At 42.7% G+C, this 21835-nt stretch overlaps 4 non-coding genes across 4 annotated transcripts; all 4 read right to left on the reverse strand.

Moving 5' to 3' along the window:
* Positions 1-5047: 5047 nt before the first annotated feature.
* Positions 5048-5243, reverse strand: LOC141150405 (U2 spliceosomal RNA). The gene has a single exon (XR_012246615.1). It is a non-coding gene; the product is annotated as a U2 spliceosomal RNA (small nuclear RNA).
* Positions 5244-12301: 7058 nt separating this feature from the next.
* On the reverse strand, positions 12302-12492 carry LOC141273988 (U2 spliceosomal RNA). The gene has a single exon (XR_012322285.1). It is a non-coding gene; the product is annotated as a U2 spliceosomal RNA (small nuclear RNA).
* Positions 12493-13605: 1113 nt separating this feature from the next.
* LOC141150147 (U2 spliceosomal RNA) lies at positions 13606-13796 on the reverse strand. Its single transcript, XR_012246416.1, has one exon. It is a non-coding gene; the product is annotated as a U2 spliceosomal RNA (small nuclear RNA).
* Positions 13797-14912: 1116 nt separating this feature from the next.
* LOC141273989 (U2 spliceosomal RNA) lies at positions 14913-15103 on the reverse strand. Its single transcript, XR_012322286.1, has one exon. It is a non-coding gene; the product is annotated as a U2 spliceosomal RNA (small nuclear RNA).
* Positions 15104-21835: the final 6732 nt, after the last annotated feature.

Raw genomic sequence — 21835 nt, forward strand, 5'->3', positions numbered from 1 at the left:
TCCTGGTGGAAATACTACCGCAATATATAAAAATATTGGCAACACCACACTCTTAACAATTAAAATCTTCCCAAAAAAGGATAAACTCAATTTCCAAAAATTCAACTTCTGCTCAACTTTTCCTTTCGCATCATCCCAACTTTCTTTCCCATCCAAACTCTCTGAAAACTTCACACCCAAAACTTTAATAGGTCCATTCACTACATTCACACCTACATCCCTACTTAAACTTCCGCCTCCAAAACCCTTACACTCACTCTTTTCCCAATTCACTTTAAACGCAGATGCACCACAAAAAATAGACACTAACAACTTCACCCGCCTCACCGAACATTCAGAATCACATAATACACACACGTCATCCATATAACCACTCACCTTCCATTCTTTTCCTCCACCTCCCGGCACTTGCACACCACGAATTACCTTATCTTTCCTCAGCATACACAACAATGGCTCAATTGCACAAATAAATGCTACAGGGGACAAAGGACACCCCTGTCGCACACCCGAAAACACATTCACTTTCCTACCCACATACCCATTCATTAAAACACAGCTATAAACACCCGCATACAAACTTCTCACTCGCCCAACAAAATCAGCCGGAAAACCCATTTTTAACAACACTCTGAACAAAAAACCATGCGACAACCTATCATAAGCCTTTTCAAAATCCAAACTTAACAAAAATACACTCTTCTTACGACCCATGCAATCCCATAGACAATCTCTTAACATACACACACACTCATGAATCCGCCTCCCAGGTACCGCACAACACTGCTCATCCCCAATCACACTCTCTATCACATCACGCATCCTATTAGCCATAAGTTTTGCATAGATTTTATAATCACAATTAAGTAACGTTATTGGCCTCCAATTCCTCAGACTTTTCAAATCCCCTTTCTTAGGAATTAACACAACCATACCTGCACGCATACTCTCAGTCACCTCCATGTTTCCCCACATATACTTACATACATCCACAAAGCCCTTACCAATCACACCCCACATCACACGATAAAATTCTACTGGGAGGCCATCCTCCCCCGGCGTCTTATTCAAAGCCATACTACACATAACCTTCCATACCTCATCACCAGTCACCTCACCCATCACTCTCTCTCTTTCTGCTTCACTCAACTTACTCTCTAACACACTCAAAACATCATTCTCCAAACATTCATCCCTCTGTTTCACTGCATACAGATCCTCATAAAACTTAGCCACCTCTTCACACATATCCTCTCCACTCACCTCACTTCCATCTGCTCCATACACCACGCTCATACTCTGTTTCTTTCCAAAAACTTTTTTAAAGAAAAACCGAGAACATTTCTCATCCTGCTCCATCTTATCAATCTTTGCCCTAAACACTATGCTTCTCCCTCTCTCCAACAAAAACTCACTAATCTCCTTTTTTACCTCTAAAATATCCTCCTCCACCTCAACTCCTCCTTCCCTTAACTTATACAAAACGCTCAACCGCGCGTTCAGTTTAACAAAACTCTCTCTTTTAATTGCTGCATACTTGTATCCTAAATTTTTAAAGAACATTTTTGTTTGTTTCTTCACCCAGTCCCACCACTCACAAACATTCCCAAACTCATTTTTATGCTTACACCATTCTTCATACCGCCTTTCATACTCCTTTCTCACATCTTCATTCTCTAACAGTTTAACATTTAACTTCCACAATCCTCTCCCAAACACTCCATCAACTTTTATATCCAACTCACACAACATACACACATGATCTGAAAAAAGAACGTTTTCCTGCCTATAATTAACAGAAACCATATTTTTAGAAATAAAACAATAATCCAATCTGGATTGTACCCTACCACTCTCAGAAAAGAAAGTGTTCAACAAAGGATTCATGTTACACACCCGCTGCATATCACACAACCCAAAATCATTCACTAACTCCAATAATGCTTTCCCAGACACATCCACATTCACTCTCCCCACATCACAGTTCATATCACCCACAATTACCACAGGTATTCTTCCTGGAACAAAAAGCTTAATTTTTTCAAATAAATTTTTGCGCTCATTTTTTTCAACTGGCGCATAAACATTAATAACACAAAACTTTACATTCTTGTATACAAAATTAGCAAGGATACATCTCCCCACCTCAATAACCAAATAATCACTCAAAACAACCTCCCTTCCTTTAACCAAAATACCCACACCATCATTCTTATTACATGCACTCCCCGACCACACAGACGCTCCATAAGACCATTCATCCCCTTTCACACCATCCACTACCCCACATTCTTGTAAACAAAAAATAGATGCATTTTGCATAGCTAAAAACTCAAAAATAGCAGCTCTTCTTACTTTACTTTTAAACACTCTTACGTTTTGGGACACTATGGTAAATCCCATAATACTTCTACTCCTTCACCAATTACACAAAGAAATAGCCTTTGGCCTAAACCAAAGCTCACAAGAGGACAAAAAGAAAAAACATTTACAATATTATATGGTGACACTATCCAGCACCACCACTATCCTCCTCCGCCATCAGAACAGAACAGCTGGTTTCCGACCCGCTGGCTTCACCAGCCACACTCCTCATTCTGGCAGTTCTGATCTTCCTCTGAGGCTCACTAAAATCTGCATCATCACTGCCCCCACCATCCTCCCTACGACTCTTCTTTGCACCCCTATCATCCTCCGAAGAAAAATCTTCAATGTTTTCAGGACCCGAAGGGTGTTCAGGACTGTCGGGTTCCGAGATTTGCACTTCACATCCTGTTGCGTCCATTGCCTCTCCAAAAGTCATCATCTCAGGCAGCTCTGCCTCCACCACCCTCCTGGATATTCTCGCAGACACTGCCTTTTTCTCCACCTTTGCCACTTCCCTCCAGAACTCCTTTTCTTCCCTCCGCTTCTTCCTCATTTCTTCAGCAGAAGAAGAACATGGTCTCAGGGACACCTCCTCTGGCGCCGTAGAGGGAGAGGCTCTACCAGTTTCCCGCATCCTTCCCTCTCTCTCCTCCCTCTCCAATCTTTCCAGCACTTTCAGTGCGCTTGCCATCTGCCTCCTCTCCAGCTCCTCCTCCTTCTGTTCTTTATCAGAACGTCTAGGTGCACTCCTAGGACAGTCCTTATACATGTGATCACTACTCCCACAGACATCACAGGACTTGGCCTCTGGACACTGGTTGGCCATATGCCCCTCCTTTCTGCAATTTCGGCAACACTGCCCTTTAAGGCATGTTACCATGGTATGTCCGAAAGAAAAGCATCTACGGCAAAACATGGGCTGGCCTGGGTAAAAGAGGAAACCTCTATGGCCTGCAACGGAAAAATTTGATGGAGGGTGTCTAAAGCCCCCCACACTGTCAGGATCCCTTTTCAATTTCACACGGAATTTATACTGACAGTTAAAGATTCCTAGACAATTGACTTGCTTCACTCCCTTCCGCACATATTCACAGTAGCGAGAGAGGAAGCACTCCAGCAGCTCAGGGTCTGTAAAAGGGTTATAGACAGTCACAGTCACCTCCTTTTCTTGCAGACCAAACAAAGGTTCCCATCTAACTCCTTCCAAGCAGGGGTCACTAGAGTGACCACGGAGCCATTCAAAGACATTAAGGCAAACATCCTGGTCCATAAAGGTAACGTCATAATTACCTTGACGTGAAAATTCGTTGACACTGAAGATCTCAGAACGTCTTGCTCCAGCTTTGCCTTCAACGATGTCTTGGACAATGAAAACCACGTTGCTCTTGTTCTGGTCAGATGGATCCACGGACAAACGGATGGTGTTCTTCACAAAAGACATCTTGGATTCTGTCGGTATGGAATACCACAGGAAAAAGCAGAAAATCCTCCACAAAAGGGTCCGGATTCCTCCAGGAGACTCGCACCAATCAAGGTACAGTCATACGATCGCAGCCAAAAGGCCGAGAAGCGATAACCAGAATTGGTTTCGGACTACGGTGCCACCCAAGGATCCTGAAAAGTCCATTTGTGGAGATGGCCACCTGGACTCCCGTTAAGAAGACATGCTGTCAACCTCTAGATCCCTCACATGCCTGCACTTTTCGGCTTGCTGCTGCTGCAATCCACGCGTTTTAGATCTGCATAACTCCACCTCTTTTAGCACAGCACCCTCACCCCCGGCTGTTCCCATCCGCCTCAACACCGTTAGAAGGGAGGAGAACCAATTAAGGCGGGGGGGGTGGAACGAGCAGCTGTCTACCCTTAGCAGGAGGGTTGCTGATTACTTACCTTTCCTGCTGCTGCTCGCTGTCCAGCAGCAGACTGAAGGTGGCTGCTGCTGTGCGCAGGTATATAAAGGCTCAGAGCCTATTATGACACGCGCAGCCAGCGTTCCATTGCCACATTCCATCTACTGCAGGCGGGATACCTGGATGGCTGAATGTCACTGAGAAGCTCACAGAGACCGCCATAAGCAACAGTTTAAAAGAATGCCACAGACTAATCAACCAAACTTTTTGGGTTGGTTTCTCTTTTATAGTCTGCAGGCATTAAATGAAAGAAGTCAGTGTTCCAGCAGAGGGAGACAACGTTTCAGAAAAGGCATTGTAGCAAACCAAAAAAGAAATTTTAAGCGCAGCAGAGTAACCAGCTCACATACCTGTTAGCTCAGGTGAGTTTAAAAGGCTGCTGTTGATAACAAGGACATTTGCTAAATAGATGGTGTGTGTGCAACAATATACTGAAAGGTCAATTATATTGTGCAGCTTATCTCACCACCTGTAGTTATTTAGGTGAAAGCTCCAAAATGCTTGCCTAATATGTCTGTTTATCCAAAAGGAAGTAAAGAGGGAGAGCTAGATAGATAGCATTGCATTACATTACATGGCAATGCAATGCACAGTTGCTGAAGTTGAACCAAAATGAGCTTGTCATCTGGCTTCTGCAACTTTTAACATGAAAAATCCAATGAGGAGAAGAAAAGCAAAGCCAAAGAGTCCATCCCAAAATCCGACAAACAAGCAAAATGAACAAAAAGCATTGAATTCAATTCTTTCTGATTTTAGAAACTGCATTAAAGAAGGGGTGCACCGGTCCTGGAGATACTGCAATACCAGGTCAATGCGTGGAGTGGACAGAGCAAGCTCTTTTTCCATCTCCCTGTTCTAAAAATCCATTTAATATATGGTCCCCAGATAGGGGACGTATCAGATATTAAACTGATAAGAACAGATTTTTTTTAATTTGGCTATCCCCCACATGGGGATAAAAACCGTTTATTTAAAATTTAACAAATTACAGAAATAAAACCATTACATCCACATTACACTCTCGGGACTTCAAAGAAAAATAAAAATTCCATCACAGCAAATTTTACAAGACTTCAAATATTCCATAGATTAAAAAGCCATTTGCCTGCCAACGTTACATTCTTTTTCCTGTCCAATAAATAGTATATGTACATTTCACTTTTACAAAAGGCTAAAACATCATCTACTGGTAACATTTCATGTTTAAAAACAGCAATATTTCTAGCATTCCAGAGCGCTATCTTGGCACAATTCACTATCTTCCACGCCATTATTTTTTGGTCCATTGTTGGGCATTCCAGAAGACCATATAACACTGATGCAAAATTAAAGTCCTTGAGGTCCACCATTTTCTCCAGCAGGGGGATTAATCTTCTCCAGAACTCTTTAGCAAAAGCACAAGTCCATAAAAGATGCTTCACTGTCTCTTCTTCTTGACAACCTTCTCTTGGGCAGATGGCAGACCTCACAAAACCTCTTCTGTACTGGAATGCCCGGCAAGGAAGACAGTGGTGTGCGCAGCTCCAAGACATGTCTTTCTGTACATTAAAAAGATAAGGGGCGTTAATCATTTTCCATATGTGTACAGTTTTGTCATCATCATAACGTTCAATATCACACAACGTCACATCAGTACTAATTTGTTTGAGTAGTGTCTTGCTGTTACATAGATCCCCTGTCTGTTTCTTATTCAAATTAAAATCAAGAATAATTTTCTTTAAAATCTCATAATGTGCAGGTAGGTTAAAAGCATAAGGAGAGGATAAAACTGTTTCAAACCAACCAAACCTTCTCATGAGAAAACCAGTGTTAAAACGCATAAAATAGGAAAGGTAATTATCTTTAAAAAGGGTTTTAAAACAGAAACAGAAAAAATGTATTAAAAGAAACTTATCTAAAACAGGGAAATCTTTCCCACCTTTAACCTTTGGCTTTGTCACAATTTCTCTTTTGAGTTTCTCCATTTTTGAGCCCCAAAAAAAGGTAAAACATACTTTTGTAATTCGTTTCAACAAATTTGTAGGAGGGGGGAACACCAAACTAAGATATAACAGGATAGGTAATATCACCATTTTTACAATCAGAACTTTACCTTCCATTGACAGCTTTCTCATATTCCACATGCAGATTTTCTGATTAATTTTCTGTGCTGCCGCATCCCAGCTATTAAAACCATTATTAGATTCATTAAAAGAAACACCTAAAATAGTAATGGAATCTGTAACTGCAATTGGTACATCATCTAAACTCATCCCCCTGACATTTAAAATATTACATTTAGTAAGATTAATTTTAAAACCGGAAACTGTACAAAAAGACTGAATTTGGCTTATCGTTTTTTGTATTGAAATATAGCTTACAACTTTAACTTGTAGACCGTTCCCTCCGGGTAAGGGTACTCCACATATTTGCTTATCCCGGCGTATTGTACATAAAAGGGGTTCTATAGCACATATAAAAAGCAGGGGGGACAAAGGGCAACCCTGCTTCACCCCTGATTTTAAAATTACCTCTTTTGTTTTAAAACCATTAACTAAAATCTTACTCGTACAATCATTATAAAAAGCTTTAAGAGACAATAAAAACCCACCCGGAATGCCCATTTTTTCTAAAACTTTAAAAAGATAAAAATGAGACACGCGGTCAAAAGCTTTCTCAAAATCCACCGCTAGGATTGACATCTTTGTCGTTCTGGTTTTTACATCTTCAATACAATCTTTCACCAGGTTTAAATTGTCCCAGATACTACGCCCAGGTACCCCGCATACCTGATTTGCATGAATTACTTTATGTATCACCTTTTTCAACCGATTTGCACAGATCTTAGCCATAATTTTGTAATCACTATTTAAAAGAGTTATCGGCCTCCAGTTTTTAAGATCCGTTTTGTCACCTTTTTTGTATAGTAGTGATACCTCACCTTTCTTCCATGAGTTGAGTAAAACCTTATTATTAAAAACTTCGGAAAACAAATTAAACAAATCATCTTTTAAAATATCATAAAAACTTATATAAAACTCTATGGGGATACCATCAGGGCCGGGCACTTTACCATTTTTAAAACTCTTCATGGTTTCTAAAATCTCTTCCTCACATAGAGGTTGGGATAAAAAACTTTGGGCATCAGCATCTAGGGTGGACTTGATCTCCCCCAGGAAAGTGTGTATTAAATCATGGTCTACAGTTTTTACATTAAAAAGATCATTAAAATAGACATTTACCTTATCCAATATAACGTTGATATTATTATCTCCATCTATGTTATCAATTATTGTTTTCGCCTGTTTGTTTTTCTTAAAAAAATACCTGGAACAAGTCTCATCCTCTTCTACGTGTTTTACCTTTGAACGAAAAATCAGTTCTTTTCCTTTTTGTTCCAACCACTTTGAAATTTCTCCTTTAAGACTCAATATATCATTACCTACATCCAGACCATTGTCTTTGAATTTGTACAATGTCTGTAACCTGATATTAAGAATATTATAGATCTCAAACTTTTCTTTAGCTTTTTGTATGCTTTTCTTTATAAAGAAATCTTTAATGCTTATTTTCATTCTATCCCACCAGGAGCTAAAAGAAATATTGGGGTTTTTCCTTTTTCTACAGTTTACATAAAACTCAATAAAATCCGATAAAATTTGTGGATCTTTTAAAAGGGACACATTCAATTTCCAAGATTTCTTACCACATTTCTTCTTTCCATTAATCCTCACTCTAAGGCTATGTGCCCACGTTGCGGACCTGAAGCATATTTTTTACGCTTCTCTCTGGCGGGAAAATCGCATGCGGATATTACATGCGGTTTTCCCGCCAGGTAGAAGCGTTTGTGAGGCATCTTTGCATGCATTTCCGCATGCGGGTTATCAAGCACTTCTCCAAGCATCACTTGGAAAAGTGCTTGACAACTTGTTCAGAATGGTAAAAAATAAAAAAATAAACTTTATACTCACCTTCTGATGCATTCTCTGCCCCGTCCGGAGGCTTGAGCGGCTCACGCTGTTGTGTGCAGGACCTGCGGTGACGTCATTGAGTCATGTGGTGGGTCACATGACTCAATGACGTGGCAGGTCCTTCAGACAACAGCGCGACGGAGGGAAAACATCAGAAGATAAGTATAAACTTTATTTTATTCTTTTTTTTACAGGTTCTTTGGTACCCAGGTCTGGATGAGAGTCTCCTCTCCTCCAGACTTGGGTACCATCCGCACATTGATTCCGCAGCGCTTCCGCAAAATTAATGAACATGCTGCGGATTTTTGACCGCAACATATACGCTGCGGAAAAATCCGCAGCATGGGCATTGACATTGCGGAATGCCATTGGGGACCATGGGGTGCGGATATACATGCGTTTTTCAAGCGTTTACGCTGCGGAAATTCCGCAGCATATACGCTTGAAAAACGCTACGTGGGCACACAGCCTAAAAGATAAAACCTTGTGATCTGAGAGAATATTAGTTAAAACTTCACATTTCACTGGCAGTATTTTTTCTGAACCTAAAACAAAATCTATCCTGGAGCTACATGTAGAATTGCTCCAGGTGAAACCAGCGTCTATAGGGCTATCCTTGTTACATTCTTTATACACATCAGTTAATTTACAATCATTTATAATATTGCTTAACATTCCAGACGTTTTGTCATAATTTCTACTCACGGAACCGGAGCGTCGGCTTTCGCCTTTTAAAATACAATTAAAATCACCTGCCAGGATAAAAGGTTCAGAAATGTTAATAAATAAAGGTAAAATTTCCAGCATATCAGCCCTTTCATTTTTATCAGGTGACCCATAAAAATTTAAAAACTGCCATCTTGTCCCATCAATAAAAGCCTTAACTAAAAGAATACGACCCGGTAAAATATCTTGGATAAAATCAATAGACACATTTCCCTTAAAAAGTATAGCTACCCCGGCTGATCCGGTTGCATTTGATCCAGACCAGACCGATGGACCATGTTTCCACTCTTCCTTATATTTTTTGTAAGAAATCTTATGAGGGATATGACATTCTTGTAAAAAGAAAACAGAAGCTGTAAAACAGGTTAAAAAATGTAAAACAGTAGCTCTTCTGGTCTTGGATCCTATGCCTCTCACATTGAGGGAAACACCACTAATGTCAGCCATCATAACAAATGGTTAGGAAGAAACAAAAACTGGACTTTACCTATCCGATGGACGGATCAGACCACTTGGACTTTCACCAACGCCCTCTTCTGAATCCACCGTTATCAAAGAGTCTTCATCATCGGAGAAGGAACATTCACTTAAATTAAGACCCGACGCTACTGGGGTGTAGCTCGGAAGGATATTGAGAGAAAGGTTACACTGGGTCTCCATAGGCTGACCATTTAGGTCCTCGTCAGGTGGGTCTCCGAGAGGCTCCGCACTCCCCTGCTGACCCGCAGAGGGTCGTAACACAGGGGCAGGCTGTGCACATGGCGGAGCCTCAGAGTCCCCGGAGGCAGCCAGGTTTGGGGCCCCACCTGGGGCAGCAGAGCCCCGGGACCTCGGGATTCCATTGTCTACACCCCCGTGAGGGGATGTATCCATCTCCTCCCTATTAGCCACCTCCACGGAACCATTCTTTTTCTTATTATGAGACCTCACCAAATGCCACGTACCGCCCTTGCTCTCGTGAGACCCAGTGGGAATTTTGGGCTCGGTGTCAGCCTTTTGGCGCTCTTTTTTGGCCTTACCGACCGCCCCTTTATGATCTTTCTCAGCCTTCCTTTTAGCCTCCTTATGGTCTTTCAGCCAGCTCCTGGGCTCCTGTGAGTTACCTGTCATTGACTCGGAGGGATTGTTACTAGTCGAAGCGCCCTTATCACCTCCCGAGGCTCCAGGTTGTTGTTCCTCCTCCTGAGGGGTGGTCTGATTGGCCCGTCCATTCCCGGATGTCTTGGACTTCTCCTTTTGTTTTTGTTCATCCTCTCTGAACCTGTGAGGGCAAGAAAAATAGAAATGACCAGGTGTCCGACAAAAAGAGCATTTTTTTTCATTTGGGCACTCCTTTGTCTCATGTTCAGTACTGGCACAATTTCTACAAGTGGCACCCCAACTATCCTTAGAGTGCCCATAGAGACCACAATACCTACAGAAAAGTGGCATTCCTGAGAAAAAAAAATCCCCATTAGTTTGCCCTATTTTAAATCGAGCTGGAGGAAGTCCCACACCTCCAGGGAATTTAGGGTCTCTTTCACATTTTACTAAAAACTTCCATTTTGAGGTCCAGATGTTAAACTCATTCAACACTTTCCCAATCAATTTCACACTTTTAAAATAAACTGACAAAAAGGAAATAACCTCTGGTGCTGTTATGAAGGGTGAGAAGATTTTCACAACCACCATCTTTACCTCATCCAGGACGTGCTCGATGATCTGAATCCCTTTTAGACCAGGGCTATTTTCTACCGACTTAACTCTGGACAAAACATCTTTGAAAATACCTTCGCCAGTAAAGGTTACATCATAATCTCCACGTCGAGGATAATCCTGGATAGAAAGGATTTCGTTGGTTCTGACGTGGAGCAGTTTCTCAAGCACGTCCTGGACTACATATCCCAGATTCCGCATATCGGAACCACCAGCCGTAAAGCGGACCCTTATGGTGTTCTTAAGCCTCGCATATAGAGGCACGAGGTTGGGGTCAACCTCCATGGTATGGCGCAACAAAATGCAAATTGCAACCGCCTGCAATCTGCGCCTTCAGAGCTTTGAGATAAAGCACCTGAAGGCTGGGGGATCGCTGCCCGTTACCCTAGGACTAATCCCTCTCCCTAATAGCAGCAGGCAGGTGAAGCCCACCGAAGTGGACGATCCTGCCAGGCCAAGGAGAGGGGTACCTGAGTGCCCTTCAACTGAAACCTCCTGCTGTGAAGCACTTGGTCTCAGCCAAAAGGCCGAGAAGCGATAACCAGAATTGGTTTCGGACTACGGTGCCACCCAAGGATCCTGAAAAGTCCATTTGTGGAGATGGCCACCTGGACTCCCGTTAAGAAGACATGCTGTCAACCTCTAGATCCCTCACATGCCTGCACTTTTCGGCTTGCTGCTGCTGCAATCCACGCGTTTTAGATCTGCATAACTCCACCTCTTTTAGCACAGCACCCTCACCCCCGGCTGTTCCCACCCGCCTCAACACCGTTAGAAGGGAGGAGAACCAATTAAGGCGGGGGGGGGGGGGTGGAACGAGCAGCTGTCTACCCTTAGCAGGAGGGTTGCTGATTACTTACCTTTCCTGCTGCTGCTGCTGGCTGTCCAGCAGCAGACTGAAGGTGGCTGCTGCTGTGCGCAGGTATATAAAGGCTCAGAGCCTATTATGACACGCGCAGCCAGCGTTCCATTGCCACATTCCATCTACTGCAGGCGGGATACCTGGATGGCTGAATGTCACTGAGAAGCTCACAGAGACCGCCATAAGCAACAGTTTAAAAGAATGCCACAGACTAATCAACCAAACTTTTTGGGTTGGTTTCTCTTTTATAGTCTGCAGGCATTAAATGAAAGAAGTCAGTGTTCCAGCAGAGGGAGACAACGTTTCAGAAAAGGCATTGTAGCAAACCAAAAAAGAAATTTTAAGCGCAGCAGAGTAACCAGCTCACATACCTGTTAGCTCAGGTGAGTTTAAAAGGCTGCTGTTGATAACAAGGGCATTTGCTAAATAGATGGTGTGTGTGCAACAATATACTGAAAGGTCAATTATATTGTGCAGCTTATCTCACCACCCGTAGTTATTTAGGTGAAAGCTCCAAAATGCTTGCCTAATATGTCTGTTTATCCAAAAGGAAGTAAAGAGGGAGAGCTAGATAGATAGCATTGCATTACATTACATGGCAATGCAATGCACAGTTGCTGAAGTTGAACCAAAATGAGCTTGTCATCTGGCTTCTGCAACTTTTAACATGAAAAATCCAATGAGGAGAAGAAAAGCAAAGCCAAAGAGTCCATCCCAAAATCCGACAAACAAGCAAAATGAACAAAAAGCATTGAATTCAATTCTTTCTGATTTTAGAAACTGCATTAAAGAAGGGGTGCACCGGTCCTGGAGATACTGCAATACCAGGTCAATGCGTGGAGTGGACAGAGCAAGCTCTTTTTCCATCTCCCTGTTCTAAAAATCCATTTAATATATGGTCCCCAGATAGGGGACGTATCAGATATTAAACTGATAAGAACAGATACTACACTTGATCTTAGCCAAAAGGCCGAGAAGCGATAACCAGAATTGGTTTCGGACTACGGTGCCACCCAAGGATCCTGAAAAGTCCATTTGTGGAGATGGCCACCTGGACTCCCATTAAGAAGACATGCTGTCAACCTCTAGATCCCTCACATGCCTGCACTTTTCGGCTTGCTGCTGCTGCAATCCACGCGTTTTAGATCTGCATAACTCCACCTCTTTTAGCACAGCACCCTCACCCTCGGCTGTTCCCACCCGCCTCAACACCGTTAGAAGGGAGGAGAACCAATTAAGGCGGGGGGGGGGGGTGGAACGAGCAGCTGTCTACCCTTAGCAGGAGGGTTGCTGATTACTTACCTTTCCTGCTGCTGCTGCTGGCTGTCCAGCAGCAGACTGAAGGTGGCTGCTGCTGTGCGCAGGTATATAAAGGCTCAGAGCCTATTATGACACGCGCAGCCAGCGTTCCATTGCCACATTCCATCTACTGCAGGCGGGATACCTGGATGGCTGAATGTCACTGAGAAGCTCACAGAGACCACCATAAGCAACAGTTTAAAAGAATGCCACAGACTAATCAACCAAACTTTTTGGGTTGGTTTCTCTTTTATAGTCTGCAGGCATTAAATGAAAGAAGTCAGTGTTCCAGCAGAGGGAGACAACGTTTCAGAAAAGGCATTGTAGCAAACCAAAAAAGAAATTTTAAGCGCAGCAGAGTAACCAGCTCACATACCTGTTAGCTCAGGTGAGTTTAAAAGGCTGCTGTTGATAACAAGGGCATTTGCTAAATAGATGGTGTGTGTGCAACAATATACTGAAAGGTCAATTATATTGTGCAGCTTATCTCACCACCTGTAGTTATTTAGGTGAAAGCTCCAAAATGCTTGCCTAATATGTCTGTTTATCCAAAAGGAAGTAAAGAGGGAGAGCTAGATAGATAGCATTGCATTACATTACATGGCAATGCAATGCACAGTTGCTGAAGTTGAACCAAAATGAGCTTGTCATCTGGCTTCTGCAACTTTTAACATGAAAAATCCAATGAGGAGAAGAAAAGCAAAGCCAAAGAGTCCATCCCAAAATCCGACAAACAAGCAAAATGAACAAAAAGCATTGAATTCAATTCTTTCTGATTTTAGAAACTGCATTAAAGAAGGGGTGCACCGGTCCTGGAGATACTGCAATACCAGGTCAATGCGTGGAGTGGACAGAGCAAGGTCTTTTTCCATCTCCCTGTTCTAAAAATCCATTTAATATATGGTCCCCAGATAGGGGACGTATCAGATATTTAACTGATAAGAACAGATACTACACTTGATCTTAGCCAAAAGGCCGAGAAGCGATAACCAGAATTGGTTTCGGACTACGGTGCCACCCAAGGATCCTGAAAAGTCCATTTGTGGAGATGGCCACCTGGACTCCCGTTAAGAAGACATGCTGTCAACCTCTAGATCCCTCACATGCCTGCACTTTTCGGCTTGCTGCTGCTGCAATCCACGCGTTTTAGATCTGCATAACTCCACCTCTTTTAGCACAGCACCCTCACCCCCGGCTGTTCCCACCCGCCTCAACACCGTTAGAAGGGAGGAGAACCAATTAAGGCGGGGGGGGGGGGGGGTGGAACGAGCAGCTGTCTACCCTTAGCAGGAGGGTTGCTGATTACTTACCTTTCCTGCTGCTGCTGCTGGCTGTCCAGCAGCAGACTGAAGGTGGCTGCTGCTGTGCGCAGGTATATAAAGGCTCAGAGCCTATTATGACACGCGCAGCCAGCGTTCCATTGCCACATTCTATCTACTGCAGGCGGGATACCTGGATGGCTGAATGTCACTGAGAAGCTCACAGAGACCGCCATAAGCAACAGTTTAAAAGAATGCCACAGACTAATCAACCAAACTTTTTGGGTTGGTTTCTCTTTTATAGTCTGCAGGCATTAAATGAAAGAAGTCAGTGTTCCAGCAGAGGGAGACAACGTTTCAGAAAAGGCATTGTAGCAAACCAAAAAAGAAATTTTAAGCGCAGCAGAGTAACCAGCTCACATACCTGTTAGCTCAGGTGAGTTTAAAAGGCTGCTGTTGATAACAAGGGCATTTGCTAAATAGATGGTGTGTGTGCAACAATATACTGAAAGGTCAATTATATTGTGCAGCTTATCTCACCACCTGTAGTTATTTAGGTGAAAGCTCCAAAATGCTTGCCTAATATGTCTGTTTATCCAAAAGGAAGTAAAGAGGGAGAGCTAGATAGATAGCATTGCATTACATTACATGGCAATGCAATGCACAGTTGCTGAAGTTGAACCAAAATGAGCTTGTCATCTGGCTTCTGCAACTTTTAACATGAAAAATCCAATGAGGAGAAGAAAAGCAAAGCCAAAGAGTCCATCCCAAAATCCGACAAACAAGCAAAATGAACAAAAAGCATTGAATTCAATTCTTTCTGATTTTAGAAACTGCATTAAAGAAGGGGTGCACCGGTCCTGGAGATACTGCAATACCAGGTCAATGCGTGGAGTGGACAGAGCAAGCTCTTTTTCCATCTCCCTGTTCTAAAAATCCATTTAATATATGGTCCCCAGATAGGGGACGTATCAGATATTAAACTGATAAGAACAGATACTACACTTGATCTTAGCCAAAAGGCCGAGAAGCGATAACCAGAATTGGTTTCGGACTACGGTGCCACCCAAGGATCCTGAAAAGTCCATTTGTGGAGATTATTATTATTATTATTATTATTTATTATTATAGCGCCATTTATTCCATGGCGCTTTACATGTGAAAAAGGGGGTATAATACAAGAACAATTTCAATAATCTTGAACACAATGTGACAGCGACTGGTACAGGCGGAGCGAGGACCCTGCCCGCGAGGGCTCACAATCTACGAGGGATGGGTGAGGATACAGTAGGTGAGGGTAGAGCTGGTCGTGCAGCGGTATGGTGGAGCGGTGGTTACTGCAGGTTGTAGGCTTGTCGGAAGAGATGGGTCTTCAGGTTCCTTTTGAAGGTTTCCACGGTAGGCGAGAGTCTGATACGTTGGGGTAGAGAGTTCCAGAGTAGGGCGGAAGCACGGGAGAAATCTTGTATACGGTTGTGGGAGGAGGAGATAAGAGGGGAGTAGGGCAGGAGATCTTGTGAGGATTGGAGGTTGCGTGCAGGTATGTAACGGGAGACTAGGTCGGAGATATATGGAGGAGACAGGTTGTGAATGGCTTTGTATGTCATGGTTAGGGTTTTGAACTGGAGTCTCTGAGCAATGGGGAGCCAGTGAAGAGATTGACAGAGAGGAGAGGCCGGGGAATAGCGGGGGGACAGGTTGATTAGTCGAGCAGCAGAGTTTATGATAGATTGGAGGGGTGCGAGAGTGTTAGAGGGGAGGCCACAGAGCAGGAGGTTGCAGTAGTCAAGGTGGGAGATGATGAGGGCGTGCACTAGTGTTTTTGCAGATTCATGGTTTAGGAATGTGCGGATCCGGGAGATATTTTTAAGTTGGAGTCGGCAGGAAGTGGAAAGGGCTTGGATATGTGGTTTGAAGGAGAGTTCCGAGTCCAGGGTTACCCCGAGGCAGCGAGCTTGAGGGACTGGGGAGAGTGGGCAGCCATTGACTATGATGGATAGGTCAGTTGGGAGGGTTGAATGAGTGGCGGAAAGATGATGAATTCTGTTTTGTCCATGTTAAGTTTTAGAAATCTAGCAGAGAAGAAGGATGAAATAGCAGACAGACATTGTGGGATTTTGGTTAATACGGAGGTGATATCGGGTCCAGAGAGGTAGATCTGTGTGTCATCAGCATAGAGGTGATAATGAAACCCATGAGACTCTATGAGCTGTCCCAGGCCTAAGGTGTAGATGGAGAAGAGCAGGGGTCCTAGAACTGAACCTTGGGGGACACCGACAGATAGGGGGCGAGATGAAGAGGTGGTGTGTGAGTGGGAGACACTGAATGTCTGGTCTGTTAGGTATGAGGAGATCCAGGATAGGGCCAAGTCTGTGATGCCGAGAGATGAGAGAGTCTGTAGTAAGAGGGAATGGTCCACTGTGTCAAAGGCAGATGACAGGTCTAGGAGGAGGAGGACAGAGCAGTGTCGCTTAGATTTGGCGGTTAGTAGGTCGTTTGTGACTTTAGTCAGTGCAGTTTCAGTAGAATGGTGCGGTCGGAAACCAGATTGTAGGCGGTCAAAGAGGGAGCAGGAGGAGAGGTGGGAGGACAGTTCAGAATGGACATGTTGTTCCAGTAGTTTTGAGGCATAGGGGAGAAGTGATATGGGGCGATAGCTAGACACAGAGGATGGGTCAAGGGAGGGCTTTTTGAGGATGGGTGTGATTGAGGCATGTTTGAAACATGAGGGGAAGACACCAGTTGTTAGTGACAGGTTGAAGAGGTGGGCTAGGGCTGGGCTGAAGATAGTGGTAAAGTTTGGGATGAGGTGGGACGGGATTGGGTCAAGTTTACAGGTGGTGAGGTGTGATTTGGAGAGTAAGGAGGAAAGTTGATCTTCAGAAATGGTGGAGAATGTAGTTTTGGAGGAGAAGGGTTGAGTAGGTGTGGGGAGGGGCTGTGGGGGCTTTAGGCAAAAGCTTTGTCTGATGGTGTCAATCTTCTGCTTGAAGAATGAGGCAAAGTCTTCGGCTGAAATAAGAGGAGAGGGAGGAGGCACTGGGGGACGGAGGAGAGAATTGAAGGTGTTGAATAGTTGTTTGGGGTTGTGGGACAGGGAGGATATGAGAGATGTGAAGTATGTTTGTTTTGCTGCAGTGAGTGTGGACTTGAAGGTAGTGAGGGACTGTTTGAATGCGATGAAGTGCTCATGGGAGTGGGACCTTTTCCATCTACGTTCAGCAGCCCTGGAGGCCCGTCGCAGTTCTTTAGTTAGGCTGGTGTGCCAGGGTTGTCTGTTGATTGTGCGAGTCTTGGTATGCATGAGGGGGGCGACCGAATCGAGAGCTGCAGCTGTTGTGGTGTTGTATAAAGTGGCAGCAGCATCTGCATCATGTAAGGAACTAATGTCTGTAAGAGGGAGGAGGGATTCAGAGAGAGAGTGTAGGTCAAGGTGTTTGAGATTTCTACGAGGGTATTCAAGTTTGTGGAGTGGGGATTGTTGCCCCGGGGAGGAGAGAGAAGAGAATGTGAGTAGGTTGTGGTCAGAGAGAGGGAGAGGTGAGTTAGAGAAGTTAGATAGGGAACAGAGGCGGGTGAAGATGAGGTCCAGCGTGTGGCCGTCTTTGTGGGTGGGTGTGGAAGACCACTGGGTAAGACCAAAGGAGGAAGTGAGGGATAGAAGCTTAGAGGCAGCTGAGAGGGAAGTGTCAATGGGGATGTTGAAGTCGCCCATGAGGATAGTGGGGATGTCAACGGAGAGGAAATGAAGTAGCCAGGTGGTGAAGTGGTCAAAGAAAGTGGTGGCTGTTCCTGGGGGGAGGTAGATGACAGCCAGTTGGAGGTTGGAGGGGGAGTAGATGCGCACACAGTGCACTTCAAATACAGATTAGAACCATGGAAGAGGAAAACCACAGTTCTATTTCTCTGGCCTACACCCGACTCTTTTAAACAATCTGAACAATCAGGGAGAAACTACAGTATTACTGTTTTCTTTACGGAAAAAATATCAAATGCTGAATAATAGAGATTTTTTACCGTGGAATGGGAAAACCACAGTTATTGTTTACTGGGGTATACCAGACAATTTTAAATAGATATATTTGCGGCTGAACAGTGAGCGACACACTCAAACTTTTTTTTTTTAGGTAAAAATGGCCCAAAAGTGGATAATACAAAGGTTTGAATCGTGGAACTGCAAAACCACACTTGTATTTCTGGGGCCTACACAAGACTATTTTCAACAGATATATTTGTGTCTGAAGAATCAGGAGACACTACTGTTTTTCATTGCGGCAAAAAATGAAAAAAAGCAGGATAATACAGAGATTTGAACCGTGGAAGTGCAAAACCACACTTGTATTTCTCGGGCCTACACCAGACTATTTTCAACAGATATATTTGTGTCTGAACAATCAGGAGACACTACTGTTTTTCTTTACAGCAAAAAAATGCATAAAAGCAGGATAATACAGAGATTTGACCCGTGGAACTGCAAAACCACAGTTCTAGCAATCTGGCCTACACCAGACTATTTTCAGCAGATATATTTCTGTCTGAACAATCAGGAGACACTACTGTTTTTCTTTACAGCAAAAAATGCAAAAAAGCAGGATAATACAGAGATTTGACCCGTGGAACTGCAAAACCACACTTGTGTTTCTCGGGCCTACACCACACTATTTTCAACAGATATATTTGTGTCTGAACAATCAGGAGACACTACTGTTTTTCTTTACAGCAAAAAATTCAAAAAAGCAGGATAATACAGAGATTTGACCCGTGGAACTGCAAAACCACATTTGTATTTCTCGGGCCTACACCACACTATTTTCAACAGATATATTTGTGTCTGAACAATCAGGAGACACTACTGTTTTTCTTTACAGCAAAAAAAGCAGGATAATACAGAGATTTGACCCGTGGAACTGCAAAACCACATTTGTATTTCTCGGGCCTACACCACACTATTTTCAACAGATATATTTGTGTCTGAACAATCAAGAGACACTACTGTTTTTCTTTACAGCAAAAAAAGCAGGATAATACAGAGATTTGACCCGTGGAACTGCAAAACCACACTTGTATTTCTCGGGCCTACACCACACTATTTTCAACAGATATATTTGTGTCTGAACAATCAGGAGACACTACTGTTTTTCTTTACAGCAAAAAATGCAAAAAAGCAGGATAATACAGAGATTTGACCCGTGGAACTGCAAAACGCACTTGTATTTCTCGAGCCTACACCACACTATTTTCAACAGATATATTTCTGTCTGAACAATCAGGAGACACTACTGTTTTTCTTTACAGCAAAAAATGCAAAAAAGCAGGATAATACAGAGATTTGAACCGTGGAAGTGCAAAACCACACTTGTATTTCTCGTGCCTACACCAGACTATTTTCAACAGATATATTTGTGTCTGAACAATCAGGAGACACTACTGTTTTTCTTTACAGCAAAAAATGCAAAAAAGCAGGATAATACAGAGATTTGACCCGTGGAACTGCAAAACCACACTTGTATTTCTCGGGCCTGCACCACACTATTTTTAACAGATATATTTGTGTCTGAACAATCAGGAGACACTACTGTTTTTCTTTACAGCAAAAAATGCAAAAAAGCAGGATAATACAGAGATTTGACCCGTGGAACTGCAAAACCACAGTTCTAGTAATCTGGCCTACAGCAGACTATTTTCAACAGATATATTTGTGTCTGAACAATCAGGAGACACTACTGTTTTTCTTTACAGCAAAAAAATGCAAAAAAGCAGGATAATACAGAGATTTGACCTGTGAAACTGCAAAACGCACCTGTATTTCTCGGGCCTACACCACACTATTTTCAACAGATATATTTCTGTCTGAACAATCAGGAGACACTACTGTTTTTCTTTACGGCAAAAAATGCAAAAAAGCAGGATAATACAGAGATTTGAACCGTGGAAGTGCAAAACCACACTTGTATTTCTCGGGCCTACACCAGACTATTTTCAACAGATATATTTGTGTCTGAACAATCAGGAGACACTACTGTTTTTCTTTACAGCAAAAAATGCAAAAAAGCAGGATAATACAGAGATTTGACCAGTGGAACTGCAAAACCACACTTGTATTTCTCGGGCCTACACCACACTATTTTCAACAGATATATTTGTGTCTGAACAATCAGGAGACACTACTGTTTCTCTTTACAGCAAAAAATGCAAAAAAGCAGGATAATACAGAGATTTGACCCGTGGAAATGCAAAACCACAGTTCTAGTAATCTGGCCTACACCAGACTATTTTCAACAGATATATTTGTGTCTGAACAATCAGGAGACACTACTGTTTTTCTTTACAGCAAAAAAATGCAAAAAAGCAGGATAATACAGAGATTTGACCCGTGGAACTGCAAAACCACAGTTCCAGTAATCGGGCCTACACCAGACTATTTTCAACATATATATTTGTGTCTCAACAATCAGGAGACACTACTGTTTTTCCTCACTGCAAAAATGCAGGATAATACAGAGATTTGACCCGTGGAACTGCAAAACCACAGTTATAGTAATCTGGCCTACACCAGACTATTTGCAACAGATATATTTGTGTCTGAACATTCAGGAGACACTACTGTTTTTCTTTACAGCAAAAAAATGCAAAAAAGCAGGATAATACAGAGATTTGACCCATGGAACTGCAAAACGCACTTGTATTTCTCGAGCCTACACCACACTATTTTCAACAGATATATTTGTGTCTGAACAATCAGGAGACACTACTGTTTTCCTTTACAGCAAAAAATTCAAAAAGGCAGGATAGTACAGAGATTTGACCCGTGGAAGTGCAAAACCACACTTGTATTTCTCGTGCCTACACTAGACGATTTTCAACAGATATATTTGTGTCTGAACAATCAGGAGACACTACTGTTTTTCTTTACAGCAAAAAAGCAGGATAATACAGAGATTTGACCCGTGGAACTGCAAAACCACAGTTCTAGTAATCTGGCCTACACCAGACTATTTTCAACAGATATATTTGTGTCTGAACAATCAGGATAGACTACTGTTTTTCTTTACAGCAAAAAAATGCAAAAAAGCAGGATAATACAGAGATTTGACTTGTGAAACTGCAAAACCACAGTTCTAGTAATCTGGCCTACACCAGACTATTTTCAACAGATATATTTGTGTCTGAACAATCAGGAGACACTACTGTTTTTCTTTACAGCAAAAAATGCAGAAAAGCAGGATAATTCAGAGATTTGACCCGTGGAACTGCAAAACCACAGTTCTAGTAATTTGGCCTACACCACACTATTTTGAACAGATATATTTGTGTCTGAACAATCAGGAGACACTACTGGTTTTCTTTACAGCAAAAAATGCAAAAAAGCAGGATAATACAGAGATTTGACCCGTGGAACTGTAAAACCACACTTGTATTTCACGGGCCTACACTACACTATTTTCAACAGATATATTTGTGTCTGAACAATCAGGAGACACTACTGTTTTTCTTTACAGCAAAAAATGCAAAAAAGCAGGATAATACAGAGATTTGACCCGTGGAACTGCAAAACCACACTTGTATTTCTCGAGCCTTCACCAGACTATTTTCAAGAGATATATTTATGTCTGAACAATCAGGAGACACTACTGTTTCTCTTTACAGGAAAAAATGCATAAAAGCAGGATAATACAGAGATTTGACTCGTGGAACTGCAAAACCACACTTGTATGTCTCGGGCCTACACCACACTATTTTCAACAGATATATTTGTGTCTGAACAAT

Source organism: Phyllobates terribilis, unplaced genomic scaffold (assembly GCF_046119375.1).
Source record: "Phyllobates terribilis strain yellow unplaced genomic scaffold, ASM4611937v1 Scaffold_5__5_contigs__length_657084704, whole genome shotgun sequence".
Taxonomy (NCBI): Eukaryota; Metazoa; Chordata; class Amphibia; order Anura; family Dendrobatidae; genus Phyllobates; species Phyllobates terribilis.